Below are 20,819 nucleotides of genomic sequence, written 5' to 3'. Positions count from 1 at the left end.
CTGGATAAGAAGGATTGGATATAAAAAGGCAAGAGGGGTTAAAGGGAAAGAGGGAGGAGGAGAATGGGAAGAAAAGGGGAAAAAATAAGATCTTGCCCAAGAGAGAAAGGAAAGGGAGGGGGAAAAGCCACTATCCAAACACCAGCCTGAGCTTATATGTGAGTCAATAAGGTTTTCCAGCATTTTGTGGTGAAATTAGGTGCCTCGGCTTATATGTGAGTATATACGGCATGTCCAATTTTCTCACTCAATTGCAACCATCTATTTTCTCGCCCACTTTAAACCATTTGCTATAACAACTGATAGAAAAACCACTAGAAGATCTCTTGTTCCCAAGCCAGTTCATGTCCTGTTTCAGGGAGAGGAACATAGCAGCAGATTATAACAGCTCCTCCAGGCAGGCATATATCATCTCCTCCACATCCAACAGAATAAGTCCCCTACTTTTTACAACTTTTTCCACTGCCATCTCATTGCTCTTATTGTCATTTTCAATTGTAGAACAACCTGATAAGTTCTGCCTGATGGACAGCACTGAGTAAGATCTCTCATATGAGCCCTTGTTTTGCTTCTTTTAAAACCTAAATCACTTTGGTTGCCGTTTCAGAAGGAAAGACCTCGGAAAAATGTTTAGCGGCTGCAAGCCAGAGAATGGCTCAAGCGGCAGAATCACACAGGTGGCTACAAATGGCAAAGGGCCCTGAGAGCAGATCGTATCAAGACCCACTGGACATTCCCAGTTGTGCTAGGCAGCATTCATTGGATGATGGTCAGTTTCCCCGTGAAGATAATACACCATTCCTTGCATATTCTCTAAAGTTTATTCATCCAGGGATCAAGTTCACCCCTTTAGACGATTACATTAAGCAGAAAAGACATAACACACAAGATGTGTACCTGCCAGAGATTTATCTTGTTTCCATTTGGCAAGACGCATGATACAATTGGCACGGTAAATGTAATTAGGAATATGGCTCCACTATAAAAGGGATAGTTGGTCTAAACAACATTATTACTTGAATTCAGATTTGATTTAAAATTCATACCTGGAGAATACTTTTCAATGGAGTTTTTCTGAAAATTGATGAGCGGCAGTACCCTCAGCACTCAGGTGCTCTCTGGATGCTATCCAATGTTTTCAGCATTAGTCTGAATGAAAATGGAGAGAGGAGTTCCATCAAGTTCTAGAGATTACACGGTGTTGGTGCAGATGGATGACAGTTGGGTGGGGAGGATTAGATTTCAAGCCAATCTTCATCAGTGGAAGAACTAAAAGGAAAAGAAGAGAAATGTAAACATTTAAAAAATGCATGGAAGGGGGATGAAAAATCAAATATACTCATGTACACCATGATTTAAAGACCAGTTTTTAAGTATTTTTAAATGCATGCATGTGCGTATTTTCCTAATGGGGAAACAGCAGCTTAGGGTTAGGGTAGGTGCTCCATTGCAGAAAAATAATTAGGGAAGGGATCCCCTTTCCCAATACTTCTTCTTGCAAACACTATTTACAGAAGTGCAGGATTCACCTGTGGATCTGGAATGAGTCATCTGATCTGGCCGTTAATAATCTAGACCAGGGGTAGTCAAACTGCGGCCCTCCAGATGTCCATGGACTACAATTCCCATGAGCCCCTTCCAGCGAATGCTGGCAGGGGCTCATGGGAATTGTAGGCCATGGACATCTGGAGGGCCGCAGTTTGACTACCCCTGATCTAGACAACTAAATGACCTGTATGAATTTGCACATGGCACGAAACAGACTTTCTCATACAAGGAAGGATACCTTCGCTAAAAAGTCACAATTTTGTGACCGCGCTTGTATTGACAATGATTCTGAAAAGCTTAAAAATCTGTTGCCAGTTGCCAGGTTGTTAAATGTGCCCGTGTGTAAGGTGCCATCAAGTTGCAGCCCACTCGCGGATTGTTTCCACACCCACAAAAACGGTGCATTGGCTGTCTTAATGCTCTGTGGAATTATAAGCATTTCACACAAAAATCTTGTCATTCGGTCGCAGCTCCGAATTCGGTTTGCAAATGCTGGTAAAACTCCTCTCCATCCCCGGGGAGGGAGTTCGTGGTTACCTAAAGCGGAAGCTCAAAAGAGTCGAGTTGGCTTCCTCCTCTTTTTCCCACTTCAAAGGATGATGTTTCAACTCCAGCCAATGATTTGTCTCTCTTCCCTAGTCTGTCCATATCTATGTCAAATATGCACAGCTTTCTTCCATGGAAGTGCAGAGCCAAACTAGACTGGTTACTAGAAGTGTGTAAGCCACAGGCCAAAGGGGAGTTCCTTGGGGAGAGGGGTTACAGAATTGTGGGGCGGGAGTATTCCATTACTGTGCATGCCACAAATGACTGGTCTAACCCATCATTTATTTTTAAAGTTTATTGGAAATAGAAACTGAATCCTGCTGCCTTCTAGGGGTCTGATGTTACACCCAGCTTCAAAGAAACACGACTGCAAAGATTCTACCAAGTATATTCAACACAACATAGAATGGAAATGAGCTTTACGCTCCCCCTCCCCTCGAACGAACAGATGATCAGAGAAGAGAGCCAAGGAAACTATGGACAATTCACAAAGGAACAGTGCCGTCGGGCCCTTACATTAACCCCACTTGTAATGTTGCCATTCTGCTATTTACAAGAGCCTCTTCCTCGCTGTCGTGGAGTACAATTGTACTTCTTGACCTAGCAGGGTATCAGCTTCTTTGTTCCAGTGCAAGACCTGACAACAGTGAGATTATACACTGAAGCCCAATTTAAACAAGATGCCAGGTACGCAAAAAGAACCTGCCCATGAGGCACAGCACATTTAGAGCGAGCTGCTATGCATGCACTGTGACCATTTTGCTTTCTTCAGCTCCCCATCCCTGGCATGTTAACAACACATGAGAAGCAAGATGACCAAAATTAAATGAGAAGCCAGTCATACATATAGGTAAGTTTTTTCTTTTCTTTTCCACACAGCATTCGGTTTTGGAATGTCATAGATATTAACATCTGACAGCGTAATGAGTAACTTATTTGGAAACCTCATTTTACCACAGAAAAGTTTTCTTGTACATGCTCAGAAGATACCACCAACTTCTCTCAATTGCAAACATCTCAAGTTTTTAAAAAAGTCTGTTTGACAGCAACGATTAACCTTTAAAATCCCTCCCCCTTGATTACATCTCCCCAAATTTCCCCTCTCTCTTAATCTCTCGAACGGCATCCTCCTTCACTCGTTCTGCTCTCCCCAGCACCTCGTAGGTTACCGGGAAAATAGCACAAACTCAGCCCGGAGCCAAAGTAGGGGGTCCGTTTGTCAGGAGGCACATATCAAAGCCAGAGTTTAAAAACTGCATTGGGAATAGGGCAATTATCTTATCTCACCACATTTCTCAGCCCTGACTGAGGTTTAATTAAAACCAAGTTAGAAAAAAAGGGAAGAGAATCACTATTTCCGATATCACCCCACTGCATACCGTCTTTTAAAAAAGGCAAAATAAAGCCTTTATCACAGAGTTTTTAATTTACTGAGAGAACCTCACAGCTCAGTTGGATATTATTCGTCCATAATATTTTCTTTAAAGAAATATATATATAAATTAGCTAATCCCCCATAATCTCTTTGAGTTGCACCTAAAACACAGTTTCTTGCAAGTGACCTTTTCCAGAAAGGCTGTTTCTATGGCAACAGCATTGTTCGATTCAGTCAGGAGAAAAATACTGCACGGTGAAAAAAAAAATACCTAATTTTCCTGCATTTGATGTCACATTTAATGCTGACAACAAGCTTGGGGGGGGGGGACTCCCCACTGTCTTTCAGAACTGCGTTGAGTGGAAAATTAATGACCCAATATAGGGCACTTCCACTTCCACCCTCCCATTTAAAGGTTCTGTCTTTTTAAAACAAGAAAGGCCCATTATTGCTATGTAGACTGACCTCTGACATAAAACAACCCATAAAAACCTCGATCTGAAATTACCCAAACAAGGTGATAACTTTTGGTTCAATAAACAAATATTTTCCCCAATCCATCCATCCATCCATCCATACTTCCTTCCTTCCTTCCTTCCTTCCTCCCTCCCTCCCTCCCTCCCTCCCTCCCTCCCTTCCTTCCTTCCTTCCTTCCTTCCTTCCTTCCTTCCTTCCCTATATTCTTGAAATCAAGGTTTCCTTCAAACATCCTGAAGTTAATGTGTCCATAAAGCAGGTAGGATAGAATTTGGTTCATCTTGTTAATACTCACACTTTTATCGAAATGCAGGGGTAGTCAAACTGCGGCCCATGGACTACAATTCCCATGAGCCCCTGCCAGAATTCGACTACCCCTGTACTAGAGCATGGCATATCCCTTCTGGCTTCCTAGAAGTACCACATAGCATTAAAAACCAGGCTTACAAGATGCATTCCTCTCAGCAGTGTTAATCTGCAGTAGATAGGGTTACCAGCTCTGGGTTGGAAAACACCTCTTTGGGGAGTGAAGGCTGGGGAGGACAGCATCTGGGCAGGGGAGAGCCCTCAGCAGGGTATAATGCGATGGAGTTCACCTTCTAAAGCAGCCATTTTCTCCATTTTCCATGACCTCTGTATTCTGTAGATGAATTGTAAGTAGTGGAAGACCCCCCGGTGCCACCTGGAGGTTGGCAACCTTAGTGAACAGCTAGATTCAAGTTCAGTCGCACCTTGGAAACCAAGAATAATTTGGGGGGGCGGGTAAGCTTTTGAGGGTCAAAGCTCCCTTCGTCACATTCTTCTCAGGTGCTATTTGCATTAGGGCAAAAATGGCAGCTGAGGAAGAGGTCTGATTAATTTCCAGCTTCTGCAGCCCAGGATTCAGGATCTGGCCCTGGTCACTTTTTGAGCATTGACAATAGTGTTCGAAATGGCCAGTTTTGTGCACAGTGGGGCATGACAACGTGTTCGAAATGGGCTAGACATGAACACAGGCTAATCTATTTTTACAGCTAGTCACACTCAGATGAGTGATGGCTTTGATTCTCAAATAAGAATAAAAGATAATCTGAGGAGAATGAAAATGGAAGTTGAATTGGTGAGCATGATCCAGACAAGCACTCTCAAGTTCTACTGATGTCCCACTGAAATCTGCTAAATATGTACTGAAATCCCTCCCACTGATGGGATGCTTTACTTGGGGCCAACAGAGCACCACTATTTCAAACACAGAAAGCCTGCTGAGAAACCATGTAAGGGAATATATTTATAATTAGGGTTGCCAGAGGGGAGGGGGAAAAAAACACAAAAGGCAATCAGCCAATGGTATGACATCACTTCCAGGAAAACTCTAAAGTGAGGTCACATCTCTCTAGGAATTGGCTGGAACTCAGTGATAAAACCACAGCAATTTTAGTGATTCCTAGAGATGACACAGTCAGCCACCCTGCCATGTCCCTGCTTCACCAGTCTTCTGCTGGATGTCTGACTAGGCCTGGAATCCCTAACGTATATTGAAGTTTCAACTCGCATGAAGGCAGTTACGAAATCCAGTTTATCAAAGTTTTAGGATAGAGGAATGGGAAGGCGACTGTAAGCCGCTTTGAGCCTCCTTCAGGTAGGGAAAAGCGGCATATAAGAACCAACTCTTCTTCTTCTTCTTCTTCTTCTTCTTCTTCTTACAAACCATGACTCAGTAGGGTTTGTGAAGACATCTAGTGGTGGCCAGAAATGTATTCTGTGTTTGCTTGCATGAACACATTAGCATCTACCAGTTATTGTTACGCATCAGGAGTGCCGCCTTTCAACATCCACAGAGAAGCTCCGAATAGTCCAAAGTGCTACAGCAAGAGTGTTAACAAAATACTAGCACACTGAACTTAATGACCCCTGTATTACAAGTCCGACATACATTCCAGTTTGTTTCTGAGTAATTCAAAACGCTGGTTTTGACCGATTCAGGTGCCTGAAGAACCACCAACTTCAAAACTTGTCTGTGTCCTGGAATCTTCTTCAAAGGCCCTGCTCAAGACTCCATCTACTTTCTGAGGCGAGGCAAGTAGTGAACAAGGACAGTGGTTTCTCAGTAATGGACCAGGTCTCTCAAATGTTTTTCCTGGCATCATCACTGCTAGTATTTAAGTAGCAGGCAAAAGCTTTTTTTAATTCCTGCTTGGTGTATAATTTTGTTCAGGTTTTGCTTTGCTGTACAGCCTACTTGCTGATGGTTTCATTTATTTATTTAAATGTATTCATTTTTGCATGCTCATAACGCAACCAAACGGGACCCAATTTATTTTCCATTTGAATTACATTTTATTAATGTTTGGTTCTGTAATTCACTCCTGTTTTAAAATAGCAGCAGATAATAGATCTGCAATCAAAAGATTACTTATTAGAGATCCGACAATTATGGCTTGTGTACCAAATATGATAAAGTTTGATTCCAGTGGCCCCTTTAAAACTGACAAAATTTTATTTATTCATTTATTTACTTTATATACCGTCCCTCACTGGGGCGTCTCAGGACAGTTCCTACCATGGCCCAAGCACTGCCACCTAGAGGGGAAACTAGCTACCTCCCTAGCAATTTAGTTCTGCCCCTAGTGGGACTTGGGGATACCCCCAAACCCAGGTAATATTTTTATTATATTAAGAAAAAATGTATGTTTAGTGTAACTAGTTTGCTGTTCAAATAAGAAAAGGAACATATTAAAAGAACTGGAAATTAAAAATTTAATAAGCCATAACTCCACTCTGATGTCAAGTTTCTCTGTGCAAACAAGAAATACGAGTGTCTTGAGATTCTCAGAGTTTACAAAAAAAAAAACCCTTTATTAGACCATCCTGTTCATTTTTCTTTAATGTTGTATGTAATGTTTTGATTTTTGCCAGATCTCTTTCTATCTTCAGCAGTTGAATAGAGAGATCCACTGTCTCCTGCAGCTGATGAAATATTGCCTAAATTACTTTCCCACCTCAGTTAGACCTTAAGTAGAAAATTGCCTGGGGCATGACGAAAGCAAAAGATGAAGGGAGATCAGCTATCACAGGACAGGTTTGGGGAGAAGGTGCTTGTTTATCAGTTGCTTATAATTGTTAATGTTCATTCTACTCTTCAGCTCATTAATCACACGGCCTTATGAAGTGTGTCATTCATCCTGTTCAATCATTCGGTTACTGGGTGCAGCTGGGCAGGGAGCCTTCACTCCCTGTAGCTGCCCTTCCACACACAAACTGTGAATACAATCCACACACTGGACAACACACACAAGGCTCCTTCCACACAACTGGGAACCCCATTTCTGGTAAGGTTCCTCACCGTATTGATGTTCTAAATCTCCCACACATCAATCAGACAGCAATGACTTACTATGGGGAAGACAAGCATTTTCTGACACACCCTCAAGGCAAGCCTGCTCAAAACTGGAATGTGACAGTCAAAAGGCCAGTTAGTCTCTGAAAGGGTGTGTCTGTAAATGCACTTATTAATATTCTTAATTCAATTTATAGCCCAACTTATTCCAAAGCTCAAGTCGGGTTTCATAAAAGCATACCCCATTAAAACCCCTCCCCTAAAACCAACAACCCCAATCAAAGCATCAAGATAGTGAAGTCCCTCCCCCTCCCAGTCAACCATGAGAGGGGGGTCATGCACGGCAGCAGACATTAGGCACTGCTCAGCAAATGGCTGAAGTTTGCGATTTTATTAAAAACATCAAAATTAGTGTAATTTTGAAGCTGAAAAGTATATATCGTAAACCAGCAGAGTCAAAAACGGCTTTCTAGACAGGATCGAACGGATCTGAACAAAACAAAAAACAAAGAAACAAGTTTTTGTTTTCAACGTTTTATGCAGATACAGAAATAACTGAGAATAGTTCAGCCATCTCAAATCCTAGAGAACAGGGTTGGAGGCACCCTATTATTCTACCACCTTAATTACCAATAGTCTCAAAGTCCCCTTGATCACCTCCCTAAAGGATAGCACAGCTAAAAGTGTCGATCTTCAGAGACTTCTTGCATCCCAGACGCATAGACTCTTTTCCTATTGCAGACTTTTTTGGGGGGAAGGGACTATGACTTTTGTCACCAAGCTGTCTGATTATCGCATCTTCTACTCTCCTTGAGCCCTCGGCAGCCTCATCTGCTCTTACTTCCCTTCTCTTCTACTGCTGTTCCTTTCTCACATTGTTTCTCTTACCTAATCTCAGTTTCTCCCCTTACAGCGTTTTAATTGGCCAAGGCTGCAAACCAGCTTTCAGCTCTCTCACATGAAACACGTGGTGCTAATTGTGTGCCCAAAAATAGTCAAAAATTGAGACGCTTCGAAGACAAAACATTAAACAGAAAACCATTTAAACGACAACAGAGCCAAAAAAAAACCCATGCCAATGATGACACAATGTTGGCTGAGAGGATCGTAGAGATAAGAGCCCTTTTCAGAAATCATACAGTGTTCGTTTGTGTACATGTGAGTCTCTGTGAAATGACAGTAAGTCCTACCCCAACCTATGTGCATTGAGCTGAAAGGAGCTCATGTGCGTATAGCTTTTGCAAGTTAAATAACCACAACTGTTGATAAAGGTAACATGAGCCTGTTCCCTTGCGGGACTTAACTTTCAAATCTAGAAGAATCAAGATGCCTTTCCCCCTAAACACTTCTGTTCCAGCAGGCAAATTTCCAACCCAAAATGCTTACCAAGATTACAGCGTAACTGGAGCCTGGGATTTGGCACTGGACGCCATACCTCACTATGCATGATGGTGTCATGACAACAAATTGGACTAAGGCCTGGGATGCAGAAGACTCCTCGGAGACATGCATCATCTTTTCGACAAACGGCGACAGCAGTACACCTTAGGGGCCTTGGTCTGCTCCCAAACTAGCAGATTTGTTCCCACGCTAAAATGACGCACACGTCTAGGATCTTGACATCATGCCTTGACTTGGCAGGCTGTGGCAGTGGGGGTTTCCACTGTAGAAGTTAATTTTTCCAGACATTAATCTTTACTTTCTCATTCTCACATTTAGTCCTGTCTAAAGAATTTTTCTTCTTTCTTAAAAAAAAAAAGCACATGGCTCAGATTCAAAGATCTACTTGCATAAATGGAAGCTCTTCCACTTCTGCATGATGGAGGGAAGGGGGTGTCATCAATCCACCTTACAAGCCTAGTTTCTCCTGAATAACAGTTCCAGAGGATTGGTGGACTCTCCAGAAAGAACCATATGATGTGGTACAGGGGATTGCTGCTGAAGGATAGGGAGAATGGGCACCTCCTTCCATTCCCAGAGAATTGCTTCTCTCTGATCAAACTGATCTTTGGACGCGTCCTACAGCTTTGACTCAAGAGTTGTTTTCACTAGGAGGAATTGATCAGTTAATTACATTCCTTGGTGTATCTTCTCCATTACATCTCCCCCTCCCCTCATTTTATTGCTTTTAAATAGACTCTAATACGCGGTATTTTGATGGTATTTTATTTATGCAAACATCTCTGAACATCATCCAACAGGGGTGAGGGCTGTATATTAAAATCACCGCCGTCATCAGTTCTGTTTGAGCACCAAACATTACTCACTTCTGCAGAAGGAAGGCAGCTCAGCGGTGATTCTTCCCTGTCTTAGACTGAACAAGACTAACCCACTTCATAACACGTGACTACCAAGATAGACTGTTGCCTCTAGTAATGGTAAAAGCCCATTTCCACCCATTACCGCAACCATTTAAAAAAATCTCAGGAAGTGGGGCATGTGGTTAACCAAATGATCAGATCCTACAGAGAACTGACTTCCGATAAGATCAGGGATGCCTCATTACCTATTTTTACACATTAGAGCTAGGAAAATCCTGGAGATTTGGGGATGTGCCTTCAGAGGGTAATGTTGGGGGGGCGGGGGGGGGGGAGAAAACTTTGCAGGGATTTAAAGTAATGCCACAATCTCCAAAGCACCCTTTCCTCCAGAGGGATTGATCACTGTGGTCTTGAGATCGATTTCTAGGTGAGCTCTGGGCTCCACCTGGAGGCTGCCAACCCTAGTACATAGTTGCATGTTTAATAACTTTCTGTTTAACCTACTTACTCAAAACATTTAATATGCTAAGTTCCTTGCACTGCAAAGTGGGAGCAATAATCTAGATGCAAAGACCTTTCCTTCTGGCTCCTCAATATTAACGTCTTCACGTGGGAGCTCACAACAATTGCCAAATTTTGTCACTGCATCACTACAGAGTCTCACCTAGCGGCCCTTTCGTTGTTCCATGGACTGCAATAATTACAATTAAATATGACCTAAATTTTTTGACTCCTCTTGTAAATATTCAGCAATAATATGTTGCTTTGCTAAAATGCATGTTATTGATTGCTGGGCTCTATTTTGCAAATACTGCTTTCTCTTGGAAATTTCGCCTGCTTAAAAATGTCATGAGCACCCCATCATAAGCACAAATAACTTCTCCAGGAACCCACCTCTACGACAGCTCTGCCGTCACTGGAACGGTTTCCCCCTCCCTCTCATCTTTAAGTGAGAATAAAGGGTAAGTTAAAACACTGAGAGTCTCATCAGAAAATACATCATAAGCTGTAGGAAACGCAGCTAATTTGCATATTTTAGCTGCAAGTAATCAACATAATTTGGATATCATTTTCATGAACATAAAAGATGACAGACTATAGTTTAGTGGACACGTAGCAATTATTCTACAAAATTTGCACTCTGAAATCGTTTGTGGGTATGGGGGGGAACATTTCAGCCGCTCAAGAATCTTGCCTCTTACAAAGAAAAAGCTTGGTTGGATCCGTCTCTCCCAGTTTCCTCCTTGCTTACTACAGCTCCTGCTCTGTATGGTTTTTGTCACACATCTCAAAATTCCCAGCACGGCTTTTTGGGTGGTCAAAAGAGACCCTTTCCTCCCTTTTTTAACCACTGGAAAAGAAGGTTGGATCCAACCACTTAGGTAGGGTTGCCAGTCTCCCGGGGGGTGGCTGTGGATCTCCTGAGATTACAGCTGATCTCCAGGCTATAGGGATCCTTTTCCCTTGAGAAAATGGCTGCTTTGGAAGGTGGACTCAAGAGAATTACATCCGACTGAACTTCTTCCCCTCTCCAGACTCCATTCATGGCAAGTGTTTTGCAGTTCCATCAGGAGAGTAGACAGTCCTGCCTCCCTGCCCCTTTTTGGCACTGAGCATGTGCAATAACGTCAGCTGCCATTACACAAATACATGAAATTTACAAAGTTACACCATAAATCACAAGGTGCATTTAGGTTGGGATTTTAGAGTTTTGAGATGGCATTGCTGAATTTTTATTGTTAATTGTATACAACGAATGCTTACTGGAGAGGGAGATGGGGGAGGCGGGGTGTGTGTGCGTGTGTATATGGAGTTGACTTTCAATTTTCTGGAATATCCCCAGAAAGCCACTTCTGTTACTACTGCAGATTCGCATTGTAACGCGATCATGTTCAAAATACTAAAAATCCGAAGGGGAGGGTGGGAAGTAGGAGGAGAGACAGATTATCGGTCAGAGTTAATACATCTTCACTTGAGGTGGGAAACAGAGGAGTAAGCCAACGAATCCTGAACTTCCTCCATTGAGTAAAGGCGAATTCCCTCCTAGAGGAGGGGGAGAAATGGCGTTTTACCAGAATTCTAAAACTGCACAGCAAACCGAGTGCATTTGAGTCTGCACCTTAACAGCAAAATCTTACTGTGAAATGTTTATGCTTCCATGGAAATTTTGGGTGGCCGCTGCAACATTTTTAGCAGGTGCAGAAACAGTCTAAGACAACAGCTTGGTAAACTTCAGAGTGGAGTAGCCATTTGAGTCTCCCTGATCCTGGTCTAAACCTTCATCTAATCTATAACCTAACATTTTCAAAAACAGAGATGCAGTTAAGCCAGTTCCATCTCTCTCCCTGTGCGGGTGAATGCATAATGATCTGCTTTTATTAAGGCACTGATTTTTCTGAGGTGTTCAAGAATATATTGATAAAACCATGAGAGGAGAAGGAAAGCACTTTATTCTTTAAAAACAAAGCTAACTTATACCAGTCACATACTAATCAGTGATATTCACAAGGCATTACTTTCCCCCTCAAGTGTTGTCATAGTGACTGGCAAAATATACATTTTAGGAACAGAATCTGGCAGACATAAATTATTTACTTTAAGAATTTTATGTATGTAGCAGCCCTATTCCTTCCCACTGTGCTTGACGGAGAGTGTGGATAAGTACATTTCCCCCATCCCATCCCTTCGCTGTTAGAGAAGTTTGCTCCATGCTGCATTCATTCCACCTTGACCCACTAAAAATATCAAAATTAATTCTGAAAACGGAGCACATGAAATTTGCTGCAATTTTCATTTCCTTCTGTTCATGGAAGCCCTTCCCCCTAATACCTAACACTCACTGGTAACATGCATTGGTAAAACTGCAACAACTTGATAACCCGGGCCTATTCCACACACATAGGATAATGCACTTTCAGTGTGCTTTGGCAGCTGGATTTTCCTGTGCAGAACAGGAAAATCTACTTCTAAAGTGCATTGAAATTGCATTATCTCTTGTGTGCAGAATAGGCCTAAGGCTAGCCCCATCTGGTCAGATCTTCAAAGCTAAGCAGATTAATAATGAGATGGGAGACCACTACAGAAGTCCAGGGTGTCTACACAGAGGCAGGCAAACAACCTCCAAACTTCACTTGACTTGAAAACCCTTTGGGCTTGCCATAAAGTGGCTGCAAATTAATGGCATTTAAAAAAGGCATTTTGCTGGTGCTCATATATGTTCCTGTGGAATGGTGAAGCAGTATTCTATGGACATGCTTTTCCCATATGATCTGTTATCCCTGTGTGTCAGCCATCAAAATATTTGAGGGGGTGAATATTGTGTTTGGAGACATGCTCGGAGCAAGCCTAGCCGTAGTGGTGCTGCCAGCATCTCTGGGATTCGCCAGCATCTGGGTGGTCCAAAAAGCAACAGCATCATAAGCCACTCATGTTGGTCTTCTCCCACACCACTGGCCCAAGCACAATTGCTAGTGCCTTAGGCAGGGATCTGTGCCTTGGATGGCAACAAAAATGGTCTGGGATATCGCATTCTGGGAGTTGCCTATTCCTGCTACCCTATTCTTAAATGCAAAGGGAAGATCAGGCCTATAACGGCTGGGCCTGCAGCATCGTCTCCATATTGGAAGTTCTTGCCCTCATAATATAATCCCTTTGGGGGGGGGGATAATGTCAAAAGACTGGTTGTTATGGGTTTTCCAGGCTTCGTGGCTGGAAAACCCACAACGGTTAGTTGACTCTGATTGTGAAAGTCTTTGACAAATCAGTATAGAAGCCGGCATGCACAGACAGCAAAGAGCAGGGGTAGTCAAACTGCGGCCCTCCAGATGTCCATGGACTACAATTCCCAGAAGCCCCTGCCAGCAAATGCTGGCAGGGGCTTCTGGGAATTGTAGTCCATGGACATCTGGAGGGCCGCAGTTTGACTACCCCTGGCAAAGAGGATCAGACAGCAGGAAGTGCCAGGGGCACCATCCCAATCCCTTCTCTATATGCTGAATGAACCTAGTTTAAACGTCTGCATAGGGCTTGTTATGTCAGAATGAGAGCTCTTAGTTGGCCCTGAGAGGTTGCAGCGAGCGAAACAAAAAAAATGAAGTGTCGAGTACAAACTACATGCCCCGCAGTCGGCAGAAACTGGACCAAAGACATTGGCTGGGAACCAGTTCGTGTTTACTCTGAGTGAAAAGGCTGGGTGTTCTGGATTGGAAAAGTTATGTATGTGTGGAATGTCAACCGTCAGTATGAGTTTGGAAGAACACCATAAATAAAGGTCACTCAGCACAAAGAACGTAAGAAGACTCAGCATCTTTTCCCTCCCTTCAATTAGCTTTTAAAAATTGAGTCAGCTTATGTTTTGGGTAGAAGACTGAATCTTGCAAGACAGATGTAAATACAGTTGAGATGATGGATGTTCCACGTATATTCTTTTTTTCCTGCACAGAAAAACAAGCTTGGCATGTATCAGAATGTTCTGGATGCTCTTTAAAATTGTTCACGCTTACTGTGTCATACTAGGAGTGCCCTACAAGAGAGGGGATGGGAGCTTGTAGGATAGTATCTGTGTTCAAACCTCCAGTCTATGTTGTACATAGGGCTGCCATGCGCCCCCTGGCCACCAGCAGAAGGTGGAAGAGGTAGGGCTGCCAGACTTGGGTTGGGAAACTCCTGAAGATTTGGGGATGGATCCTGAGGAGGGCAGGCACCTCTGTGGGGTACGGGTACACTGACATAGAGTCAACCTTTCAACACATCCATTTTCTCCAGAGAACTGCAGTCTGGTGATAAACTGTAATTCCAGGAGATCACCAGGTCCCACCTAAACACTGGCATCTTTAATTGTTTGAGCTGCTTAGCAAGCACTAATACAAGAGAGAAAGCTCATGTGCATAGAAAATAATTAACTTCTAGACCTGCAACCTTATGAAGGGACCTCTGTAATATTTTGCCTGCTTACCACCGTTCTTAACATATTTTATTGCCCCAGTTTTAAACTTGTGATGTGACACATTTGTATTTGTCTGGTTTGGAATATGAACTTCTTCAGCTCGTAACTGCATTAACAACAGAGTACTGTGCTCTTCCCTAGTTTGGAAAATAATTCAAATGTCTGGATGTCTCACAAATCCCAGACCATGTAGTCCTAGCCCACGTAGACTCCAAGGGCATCAGAGTACTCATTGCTCTGGAAACTCCATATCCCAGGGTGCTTTGTGCTTGGGACACTGACCAAACGGTGCCGAGGAGAACTGGGCCTATCTCCATTTTAAATGCTATCAACGGAGCTGTTAGAGAGATGACGTGCGATTATAAATCCCTTTGACCTTTTGGTTTTTAAACAAAATTCGTTTTAGATGTGCATTCTGCCTTTGTTTTTTTTTTTTTAATCCAGCCTAAAACTCACTCTCTCACCACGGCCGTTCAGTCCCAAATGGCGAGCAGCCCCCGTCCTTCCGCGTGGGTTAAGAGGAAACACAAAATACAACCCCCTAGACCTCGCTAACCTAGCTCTCCCCAAGACACATACCCATCGGCTGAGCTAACCCGACAACCCGCCTGAGGAGGGGAGTTCTTCTGAGAAAGTAGCCCATTGGCCGGTTGCTATGGAGACCGACATACCACAGTGCTGACCCTTGAGAGGTTTAGCACTCGCCTCAGCGGGGCTGCCAGCAGCTGGACTGCAGCTGTTACTGGGTAAGATCAGCCAGTGTGCTGAGCAGAAATCCCTACTGCTGCCAGTCTGCAGAACAGCCCCTGCAGTATTTGCCCACGAAACAGAGACTCCTTTTGATGAAGAGGAATGAATATTTGTTTATGGCCAGCGCCGTTGTCAAAGTGCAAAACAACCGGGGTGGGGTGGGGGAGCAAAGAGCATCGATCGCGCATCAAAGCATCAAACGAGCTTTGCAATCAGCGAAGGAAGGATTTCTCCAGGAAAGGCAGATCTGGGGAGAACTGGTTTGGGGTACATTTGTTTATAATCGTAAGTGGCCATTTCTCATGGCCTCGATAGGGAGGGACATCAAGCCAACAAGACCCCTTTACGTGCATAAAAGCCATTTGAGCGAGGGAGTCTTTCTGTGTCCTCTGGCAGAGATGTCCATCTCTTGACATATGCCCCCATTGGAGTGGAAAAGCTACCACCTCTGCTGTCTGCGGTGACATCTCTAAACAGGAAAGCCTCCTGGCGCTCTTTCGGCAGCTCGACAAAACACCTTAATGCTCCCGAGTGGGGCCGCCGGTTGCAAAGCAGGGGAGAAGAGAACCCTGTCACCACAACACTCCCTTACAGGAAAATCTTTATTAAATTTAATGGTCCTCATTTCAGAAGACTGAAAAATATAAAAATAGTGTTTAAGTAGAAAATTGTTCCATGTTGGACACTGCAGAGCCACTTACAAAGAGGGAAGGGGGAGAAATGATTAAAAAATTTTGTTTCACCTAGCCATTTTCTGTCATCCCATAATCCTTTGCTCTCCCCAAGTGGTCTTATGAATACAGCGCCAAGCAGGCGTTGTGTATAAATGGAGAGCAGTGGGGCTCTGGTCAAGTTAATCTGTGCTGGGATTTTAAATAAATACACTAAATGGAAGGCGAGGGGAGATGAGGGGTTGTGTGGTGTATGTTGTGTTTTGGGGGGGGGGCAAGATTGCTGTTACCTGTGTCATCAATCAGAAACTGTGCAGAGTACAGAATATTATTCATACTATTGCATTTGTTTCCCGGTCCATTCGTTTATTCCTGCACACAGCACTTTCCAGTATTGCTGCACGGGGTGTCAGGAGTTCTTCATAAAATTTCCTCTCTCCCCCACTCCCCCCTAATAAAATACACACCAAGGCAAGTTACAACCTAGCTCTCCATTCTTGCAACTGGATGCAGTCTCTTGCCATCATCTCATACAAAGTAGGAACGAGCAATTTCCCCTCCCCCCCCCCCATTCTGATCCTTTATTATTTCTGTATTCTACACTGTGTTGGACTCAATGGCTTTTTATTAATGGGTTAGTTATGAACATTTCTAAAACCCATTCCAGAACGCATTTTCCAGATGCAGGTTGGGAAACTCCTGGAGATATAGAGCTAGACTCTGGGGAGACCAGAAACCTCAGTGGGGTACAATGCCCTAGATTCCATCCTCAAAGCCATCCCTTTTCTCCAGGGCAACTGATTCCTGTAGTCTAGAGGTGAACTGCCATTCCAGGGGATCCCCCCAGGTTCCACCGGGAGTCTGGCATCTCTAGACCTGGATGAGTTGCTACTAGTCAAAGTTAGCAAAATTGAGCTAGACAGACCAGTCAGCTGTCTCAGTAGAAGTCACCTTCACATGCTTATAGACTACAGATAAAACTGTACAAAAAACAAAACAAAACAAAAAGCTAGCATTTCTGAAAACTCAGCATACAGAGATGAGGCCACATTCTCTTAGGAGTTCAACTCCCATTTACACAGCAGGCTAAATTTTTCTGGGGAAGGGAGATGTCCTTTTGTGACAGAAAGAACAAGATGATGCTTTTACTGTATTGTAGGAGCTGAACAACATCTGGATCTGTTTTTGCACGCTCCAGTCTTGCAGGATCTCACTTGAAGCACACTTAGAAATCTTATTCACATAAAGAGGAAGGTCATTCTTAATCACTCAGACTTATTTTAGGCAGAGCCTTTCAGAGTATTTTTTTTAATTAAAAAACCTCTCTTTCCCACCAAATGTTTAGCAGTTCCTGAGCAAGCTGCTGTTTTTATACTGGGCGGAAATCTTGGCTGCTGATTTAGGAATTACATTTCAGGATTAGGTCTCATTGTTGCCTTATCTGGACCGTTCGGCATTTTTACTCTTACTGTTTGTTGCTTTATGGGAACTGTACTCTGTTTTTATTTCATAAGCTGCCTTGAGGGCAGTTTGAGCTGAAAGAGATGACTGAAATATTAAATAAATGAGAGGAAAAGAAGGAGGGACACTGAAAGAAGCGGTAAAGCTGGCCAAAAGAGGGAATACACAGCAGAAGATGCAGAGATACAATGGGAACAAAACTGGATAGAAGAACATGAAGCTGCTCCCATTTCCCCTGGCTCCTATCCTTGGATCAGCAAGGAAGGAGACTGCCACCATTCCCTTTGAGAACATACATCTTTCTAGATTACAGAAGTTGTTAAATGAAATCATACACTGCATTGACATTTCGCAGCGTTAGCCAAAAAGGAAATGATTTGGTGAAGGACTTTTGCCCGAGTTTGTCAGAACAAGACCTCCTGTTGCTTTCCATTGCATTATGGGTGTTCTCCCTTTAGAACTGTGGCCTCATTTTTCTGATAAAAGAGACTGAACTCGCACTCAATTCATGTTTACAAGTGGAAGTCCACAAATAATTGAGAGGAGAAAGGGCAAGGAACTCTTGTAGTCAACTTCAAGTCTTTTCTTTACACTGTAACAAAACCGGGGGAGGGAAGAGGTTAAAATATTTCTCCAGAAAAATGCAATCCACATCCAGACTAAAACTGTTCCACAATCAAAATGCAAAAAATAACCTATCCAGAAATAGTTTGCAAGCCGACACTGGCAACCAGCATAATGCCTCCTGCTGTGGGGACAGCCTCTTTGGCAACATGGTGACATAACTTTATATATGACCTGAAAATGATGCCATTGTGGGTGAATGCTAGGTTATCACTCCTGGGCAGTGACATCACTTCCTGGGTTATGCCAGAAGGGTGCTAGCAAGATCGTGGCCCCCCTCATACCAGCCCAGTAAGAAGTCACCTACCAGTCTGGGAGGTCTGATAGCCCAATGCAGGAAGTGATGAAATGCCGTCATATCGACAGTGACCCCATGTTTCCCTCACCCCGCCCCAAACCCCTGCCTAGCACTAGACACCATACCAAAACAGTTCCTGTTTTTCCAAACTTTTAACAAAGGGGTTGAACTTTTAAAACTCCAATGTTTTGGTGGTAAATTGTCTCCAGCGGGCCTCTGGAGAGGTGGTATACACCTTTTCTTTAAAAATACACACACAGTTGGAGGAAGAATAAGAAACAAAAAACACTTTCACCAGCTAAATCAAGCTAGGAGAATGCATCTGAGAATTTCCCTCCAAAATCCACTGTTGCTTTAGTAAGAGGGAAAATAGCATGCTACCAAGATGCCCTATTTGCCCAGCAAAGGGACAATCTGAACTTGCCAGTGTGTTCTGCTGCTGATCTCACTTCAACCAGGTAAGCTGATCTTCCGTGGTGCCTTTTAAAAACATACACAATCTTTGTGCAAGGCTTTGATTTGCGAGATGCTGATACTACATTTTTTTTAGCCAACGTCCAAGCACTTTAGTTTGATTCATACAAGTTGAACTGAAATGCCACAATTCAGATATCAAGTTTAGAGTTGGTCACCCAGAATGGTCTTTCCACAAATTTTCAAGCTGTTTGTGAGGGTTCGTTCTGGTTTGTGAGAAGAGACATTCCCAGATTGTCTCCACCCAATGAAAATGTTTACAGAAATTCAAAGCAACAATTTGGAGGGCATGTAGATGAGCATCCGGGGGGAGCTTCCCTGCAATTTTAATGTCTTCTAGCACGCACAGAATCCATTCTATATATTCCTGAACCTTGGTCATTTTAATAGGTACAGGCTCAGGAGATTCAGCATGTACAGAACAGTGGATTGAACAGGCTCAGAAGATTCAGGAATGTATAGATCCTGGGCAAGGTAATGACACCAAACTCACCGCAGACTTCCCACAGATTCTCCTTTACATGCCCTCCAAGATTTGTATCTGTAGCTTGCACAGGATTCATTCTATACACTCCTGAACCTCCACCTGTCAAAATGACAGAAGACAGGACCAAGCTCAGAATTCAGCTGCTTCTCTTGCCTTTCACTTCTGAACACTGTAGAAAATGCTTTGTTTCCAGGAGTTTATTCCCCTTCATGAATGATCTCCTGTCTCCATTACTGGAAAATGCCCCGGATTCTTCTCTTTGAGCCTCAGAGAACTCAAACGGCTTCGGCTGCTCTGTCTCCAGCTGGCAAAGGCCATTCCCTTATTGCATAAATCAGGAGCTTCTTTTCTTCACAGTGATCCTCATTAAGGAGGACTGAGAAGCCAGAAAATATAGTTCCTTTTACCAGCCTAAACTGTACAATTGTGTTACCCACAGAGTTTAACCGGACCTGTTTTCTCTATTTTCAGTAATAAAAACAACCCAATAAAATGAACACGGAAAATATATTCATTAGGATTTACAATGCTCATTAAAGCTGCCTGTGCAGAAAACCGGGGCGAGATCCAGAGAAGAAGAAAATGCAAATTCTGCCACAGGAGAAGGAGATGGGGGAGGACATTTCTCTAATCGTCCAATCAAATGCCAGCCCAATTATCTGTGGCCAGCCCAATGGGTTAAAATTATACTGTTCATCCTTTGACACAGTGAGCAGTCTAAAAAGTGTTTCATTTTAATAAAAATGAAATCTGGACGCTGCAGAAACCCGCTTTACTAATGACATGTTTACACAGAAGATGACAATTTCTATTAAATGGTGATTACTATCAAGAACAAATTAAACTTTCTCCAAGTATATGGGTTAGAGATAATGGGAAACAAGGGGAGAGGAAGTATGGGAGGTTTGTAAATGTGCATATCTGTGCACACCAAAAGCAGCACATGCACACTGCCTATGTGCCAATGATGGCAAAAGCCATGTGCAGATATTCATGACATGAATATGTGGAGTGAGAGATGAACCGCCATGCATTCCTTGTCTCATTTGGAGTGGCCAAACACATAGGATTTATTGCATTCAGTCTTTATTGTCCCTTTTGCAGGGTGCCAATTACATAAAAGCCCAGGTGCACACAAAATCAATAGAAACTGGGCGCAGTGATAGCAGATCCCCTCTCCCATAGTGAGAATTAATTTTTGCATGAAATGAATGTCTGTGTGCAGCTTGGATATAAATGAGTAGGAAAAGACAGTATATATAATCACATGTTTAGCCATACACATGTTGACTATAACATTTTTTTAAATGCAAAAAGAATCATGTGTATGCTGTACACAGATTATATGCAGATCTGTGCAGACAATTCACTTGGGTATTGGTTCACAGGGGAGGGCACAAGAGTGCTGACCCTGCCCCATTGACTATGAGTCAACATACAGATGTGTGGAGGGCTACAACCCTTAACCATTCAGTGATATGACTATCAGATAGCATTTGAATCTTAGCTACCAAAGATTAGGAATAAACACAAACTGGCTCACAAACTTAAATTCATGATGAATTTGGGCCTGTTCATGATTCATG

General features: G+C 43.0%; 2 protein-coding genes across 15 annotated transcripts in view; one reads left to right on the top strand and one right to left on the bottom strand.

The window, feature by feature from the left end:
- TMEM218 (transmembrane protein 218) overlaps nucleotides 1–20,819 on the top strand; it is a 364,259-nt gene that overhangs the window by 181,620 nt on the left and 161,820 nt on the right. The gene's annotated exons all lie outside the window — the stretch shown is intronic.
- PKNOX2 (PBX/knotted 1 homeobox 2) overlaps nucleotides 1–20,819 on the bottom strand; it is a 358,017-nt gene that overhangs the window by 184,597 nt on the left and 152,601 nt on the right. For 13 of the 14 annotated variants that reach the window (XM_077306320.1, XM_077306319.1, XM_077306322.1 and 10 more), the window contains one exon: nucleotides 1,047–1,269. The gene's annotated coding sequence lies outside the window, so the exon portion shown is untranslated. Of the gene's footprint in view, nucleotides 1–1,046; nucleotides 1,270–19,239; nucleotides 19,259–20,819 lie in introns of those variants that run through there. The other variant, XM_077306330.1, reaches the window with a different exon arrangement.

This window comes from Paroedura picta, chromosome 12 (genome assembly GCF_049243985.1).
Source record: "Paroedura picta isolate Pp20150507F chromosome 12, Ppicta_v3.0, whole genome shotgun sequence".
Taxonomy (NCBI): domain Eukaryota; kingdom Metazoa; phylum Chordata; class Lepidosauria; order Squamata; family Gekkonidae; genus Paroedura; species Paroedura picta.
Note: the sequence above shows the minus strand (reverse complement) of the source record. Positions and strands in the feature narration are given on the sequence as shown.